General features: G+C 45.4%; 1 protein-coding gene across 1 annotated transcript in view; it reads left to right on the top strand.

Annotated features, from left to right (window-relative positions):
- Nucleotides 1-6126, top strand: part of Ebf2 (early B cell factor 2) — a 192702-nt gene that overhangs the window by 162644 nt on the left and 23932 nt on the right. The gene's annotated exons all lie outside the window — the stretch shown is intronic.

The raw sequence follows: 6126 nt of genomic DNA, 5'->3' as shown, positions 1-6126 counted from the left end.
CTCCTGTTTTCATCCTCCCAAGTGCTGGGATAATAGGCATGCGCCACCATGCCCAGTCTCACTCGCTGTCTCAGTGCACCCTGAGGGCGGGGCCGGCACAGCATCAAACCCTACAGAATTCCTTGCATGGAAGAAAACCTTTCCCATCTGTAATGATTAATGTTGCAGAGCGTGAGAGGCCTCAGGCTCCATGTACTGATCCACATGAGTGATGCTGCACCGGCATGGAAGGCAGCATCGAGCCTTGCTATTGGCGAATATGGTGGGTGTTTAAGTTTTAAGTGTATTCCAGTGAGAGGCACATTGCCAAGGGTGCCCCTTGAAATATTGCTCTCTCTTAGATCAGGCTGGTCGTGTCCTTCTTGAGACTTTATGAGGCAGTTCTGGGCGTTCTCTTTCGCCAGCTCTTTAGTTGTGCGGTGGCTGCTGCCTCAAGGTCCTGAGTTCATAAAAAACGTTGACCTTGCCTGGTCATTTAGACTTTGGGCAAGAGCTAGAAGCATGGATACACCCTGAGGTTCTCTGCTTTCCCACTAAATGGTCCTCAGCAGTTTTTTTTTCAATCATGCTTCTTAAAGACATAAAAGAGAACTTGCAAAACTGCTTCCGAAAGTCACAAGAATAATAGGGCAAGTGTGTTTGAAGGTAGGGTAAATAGTTGGAGGGGGATTCTTGGCAATGTGTCATTCCAGAATAAATGTGTAAACATTCAAGCATACACTTTGATCACCTTTGGTACCTTCCTGGGAAGATGAAGACATATGCATAGCAAAGGGAATTATATGTATAGATGCAAAAAGATAAGCAGGGGTTAGGGAGATAGCTTGGTGGTCTAAGTGCCTGCCTGGCAAGTAAGTGCAAGGACCCAGGTTACATCCCAGGTCCTGCATGTGGTGCTGGCCCTGCCCCATACTCACCGAGCTGGCCACTGAAACTGGGCATGGTGGCACATCCCTACAACCCAGCGCTATGGAGGCTGAGATAGAAGGATCACCATGGGTCCAACCTGTGTAGTGATACCCTGTACCAAATAAATAAATAAATAAATAAATAAATAAATAAAATAAGAGATTATAAAAAATAAGCAGGATTCACTATGGCAAACATTTGGACAGGGGATATATAGTAGGGGTGATGGTGCAGTTGTTTTCCTCCTTAGTGGCTGGTTGCTGGCCTTTTTGTGTGTCTTCTCTTCCATGAAATGTATGTTCTTCAGATCTGTTACCTTATGCCCTGATATATCAGTTGAGACAAGAAATCAGGGTTTTGTTGGCAACAGAGGAGCCCAGGTAGTTTACTAACCTGAATTTTCAGGTGAGGGCCTAGGCCAAGGCAGGCAGGGGTCAAAGGAAAACAAAGAGAGCAGAAGAGACCAAAGAGACCCAGCAGGCCTGGGGTGTGCAGAGGTGTCACGGGGTCCGATGTTGGATTTAGAAGTAGCCCCAGCCAGCCTTCCTAACAAGGACACTTTGGGAAGCCAAAGAGTTCACACAACTCCCCCGCCCCATACTTCTTGTTTTTTATCTTAGTATCAAAAAGAACTTACTGATTAAATACTGCTGTTCATTATTTGAGCAAGAGAGTGCTTTAGCAGGAAGAGGCAGTAGCTGGGAGGAGAACTGGGAGGGCCAGATTTTGCGCAGCCCCCAAATCATAGCCAGACAGCATCTGCACAAGTGCCTCCCTCTACACGCCGCACAGCGCCCATGTGCAGTCTAGATTTCAAATGTTAGTAGCTCATCCATTTTGCGTTTCTTCCCCACCCCCCAGAATTATCCTGAAAAAGAAAAATCCTGAGTTTTTTATAAAAATACCCAATTCAGGCATCAAATTCTGGACCAAGGACAATTGTTCCCTACCGAAGGAGGAATCCGGTTGGATCCGCAGCTCTCCTGGCGCTCTGCTCATCTGCAAAGTGGGATGTACCCCCACCTCTTAGGAAACGCAGATCCACCCGTCATCTGGATCTGAGGAATGATGTCCCTGCATGCGCCCCAGAGTAGGAAATGTTGCTCCGCTGGAGACGCCCAGCTCCTTGATGCTCTGGCACTCTCAGCTCTAATAGTCTAAAACCGGATTACAGGGAACAGGAGCATTTTCATAACTGCTCCACTGTGGCATTTAGATTTACCCTTGAAATTTATCTTTAATTTTTACAGTTGTCTCCTTAACCGTGTATATTACTCCCTTCTTCAAACAATCTGTCTTGCAGCTGCAGTTTTTCTTGAAACCGAAGTGTAATTAAATATTAAATTAATATTTCATTGAAGATTAAATATCAAAGGCTTCCATCTAATCTGTCACTTGCACACTCTTGCTCCTCTCCTCATGTTCTTGTTCTTGTGTCCACAAAGGCAGGTACCACCTCTGAATAGTGTGTTCCTGTGTGATCTTCATTTCTTTCATTTTTTAAAATTGGCTACATCCATTGAAACAAATGGATGTGGAGAAAGATTCTTGCGATCCCACTTTTGCTTAACTGAAGCTAAGCAATCCCACTCTCGTCTAATTCTCTGAGAAGGATACCACTTCTCAGAGAAAATAAATACATAACAACTCAGGTCATGAACACTTTCTATGTGAACAATTCGGCTCGCAAACTGGAGTGTTTGGCAGAATTTTGCTTCTGTTTGCAAGCTCTGCAACAGGTAACAAACATGACGTCAGCCGTCTCCCGCTGAATCACAGCATGAGTGAACCAAGTACTGGGAAGATATCAGTGTGCTCGAATCATAAAATACAACCACTTCCAAGGGGTCTTGTAGGCCATTTAGTCCAACCATTTGCCTTTGCAAAGAAATTGGCCAAAGCCTCACTTGGCTAAGGAACCGCACCAAGGTGACATTGTCCATGTCGGGATCTAAGGTAGATCCCTAGAGAGGACAAACTGAATCCCGGCTGCACTGTCAGGCGCTGTGAACACATCTTAACTCAGGAGCGCACTCACGCCCCAGCGCAGTGCAGGTTGAGCATAATCTCGAGTACCAAACCCTGAACAGCTCCAAAAATCCACACCTAGGGCGAGGGAGATAGCTCAGTAGCATAAGTGCCTGCCTGGTGAGTGCAAGGTCCCAAGTTTGATCCCCAGTAATGTAAGCGACAACAACAAAAACCTAATTCAAAAATCCAAACCTTTTTGAACACTGCCATGATGCTAGCAAAGGAAAATTCCACACCTGACCTCAAACTCAGGCATACGACAAAGCTTGCATAAGTGACCTTCAGGCTGTATTTTTAGGTGTAGAGGAGACATAAATGAGTTTCGGGTCTCGTCCCTAGGATATTTATTGTGCACAGGTAAATTTTCAAAAATATAAAAACCAAAAATCTGAAGCATTTGTGGTCCTGGGCATTTCAGGTAAGGGCTATCCAACCTGTGTAGCCTTTGATTATTGGGCATAGCAGGAATATTGTGGAAAGTAGATGAGGGGATGAAGAGATTGGGAACAGGAGGAGGGAGAGGGGAACCGGAAGCATAGTGCAGAGGCAGGCTGGCTTTGCAGGACTCACCACAGAGGCTCGGAGGGTTAGGAGCCATGGACACTGGGGAGAACGGAGAAGTCCTAAGGAGGCACAGGGAGGTGCCTGTCAGTCTTCCAGGATCTTCTCTGGGCTGGGTTCTTCTGCACTGCCCTGCACTGTCAATGGAGAGTAGCCCTCTGATTGAGACCACTTCCAGGTGCGGCTGATCTATGTGGTGGCCCCTGGGCACATCCTAGTGATCTTCTGGCCTGGTGTCAATCTGGAAGTCACACTACATAGATTGTACCACCTTTGGCTTTGTTTTCTGGGACAAAATCCCTGTAGAAGATTCCGTGTGATTATTCCCCATATTCCTGAAGGAAGTTGGGATCTCGAACATGGATTGTGGGCTCCTCTGTCCCATAGGCTGCTTCCTTTAGCGAGCACGTGCTCTGTAAATCTCTGTTCTAAGTGTACATTTCATGAGGGTAAATGTACATGTAGGCAAACATACTCGAAGTTCAGAGTTTTTACTTTTTTGGCCTTTGTGACCATTCGTAGGCTCCGTAGTGAAGCTAGAATAAAGCTGAAACCCTGACTCAGCAACTCGCCTGGAGTGCTAGCGCAGCTGAGTCCTCAGTGTTTCTCTCACTCCGTCATCTAATTCTCCTCTTGAATTTCTGCAAAGAAGATGCACCAGGGGTTGCCGCTTCTGCAGCTGTGGTTTGCACCACAGGCGATAAAGGGTGCAAATGCTTCCTGCAATGCTGATGTTGTGTTGTGAAGGCCTGACCAGAACTCTAACGCAGAGCCTGCTTCTCTTGTAGCCAGCAGTCTGATGAGTTTAGTAAACAAAAATCGACGGGTAAGCTGGGATAAACGTCAGCTGGACCCTGTACCGCCTCTTAAGGAAAGAGAATAAAAGTGATATGGAATTTACATGTCTTATAACTCCTTTGGGAAAATTAGTATTGAGCCCTAGCCAGCTTTTTGTTTTTTAAATGAGAGGTTCCCAGCAGATATTTTTAGTTAAATACTATTTACTCAAAAACAAAAATGCTTCACAAGTTGCTTAGCGTTTATGTTTAACCTTCTCCCCTTTCATACAACACGCTTAGAGTTTGTATCTATTTGTTGGGTCCAAGATATGTACGTAACCTCATATACTATGCTCACGATGGGAATGAGAAATGACACATAAGATCTAGGCTCTCAGGAGAAATGCTATAAAATCTCTAGGTATTGATGAAAGTTTTTCAAGGCTGATCCAAATGGGATTTAGATTCTGTGGCAGTTGAAATGTGTATTATTAAACTCCTTAAGCAAACCCGAATGACTCCCAGTGGAGGATTAAGACATTCTATGTATAGCAAAGATGAAATTCTCATGTCTGAGTTTTCTCTATTGAATTCCCCCTTGATTAGCTTCTGTAATATTTAACTTCATGCCATGCCATAATTATTTAATAAAAGGTAAATATAAATTATATTTCAGTGGAGATATGACCTTTTACCTTAATGTTATATTACTCAAGAAAGACATGGATAAACAGAGCCTATAGATTGAAGCATATTCTTAATTTATTCTGGTTTTGCCTTGCTAGCATTTCTCTGTGTCTCTGTCAGCCAAAGGGTTGGCAGAACTTCACAATATCTCGCTCTCCATGTGGTAGAAAAGGTTATAAATTTCCATGGATGATGGCAATTAATGACCTGGTTGGAGAGACAGTCTTGGTGCTGGTTTGGGGCACCTCATTAGCTAATTGAGGTTTCCTTGGCTCACACCAAGCCTAAAAAGCCAGAGGGTACCACCCAGGAGGTGATGGGGTGGTGGCTGAGATGCAAGGTCAAAGTGAAGTTGCATGTATGGGATGCAAAAAGAACTGATCAGTTGGGAAGCCAGCTTTGGAAACTGAATATGAGTTGTCAAGGTTGACCTCCTGTTTGGGAGGCACCTCCTCTCCTGCTGGGGATGAGGTGACTGATCCTGAATAATTTTGACTTGGTGATTTCTATTTCAAACAAATTGACTACATGAGATCATGCATGTGTGTGTGCGTGCGTGCGTGTGTGTGTGTGTGTGTGTGTGTGTGTGTGTGTGTATTCCTCCCTGTCCATGTAGCTAACGACATTGTATCTCACCACACTCTTCCTCATGTGGATGCACACATGACCCATCCCATGATTTGTGCCTATGAAGCCTGGCCATAGGGATCTGCCAAAAGTAGTTGTGTAAAAAGAGATGATTGTGTCTAATCTACTTATTCCATTTGAAGTGTGTCTTGCTCACCCAGGGTGGCTGAGATATTCTATACTTTCTGGGGTGGGTGTGAGGAGCTGGGGAGGGGATGGCAGGAAAGATAAGCAGACACAACCTTTGTATCCTGGTGATTTTCAGTCTGATAGGGGAGAACAAGGAGAATAAATGTCTAATAAGTTCTTATAAAGAGCAACAGTCATTGGCCTTCCATGTGTGTGCAGGGGTCAGGCCTCATCTCTGAGAATCCCTCTGCAAGCGGCAGAGACCAAGGATGCAGGCTGTGGGCAGGGGCCGTGGGTGGGTCGCCACACGCTGTTGTGCCAGGCCTGGCCCCTGCCAGGGTGAGGGGCTGGGCAGATGAAAGGCAGGGGCAGAGCAGGAATGGAGAGAGCGAGCAGTTCCACT

The sequence above is a fragment of the Octodon degus genome, unplaced genomic scaffold, assembly GCF_000260255.1.
Source record: "Octodon degus isolate 3935 unplaced genomic scaffold, OctDeg1.0 scaffold00036, whole genome shotgun sequence".
NCBI classification, from domain to species: Eukaryota; Metazoa; Chordata; class Mammalia; order Rodentia; family Octodontidae; genus Octodon; species Octodon degus.
This window is presented reverse-complemented; position numbering and strand designations above follow the sequence as displayed.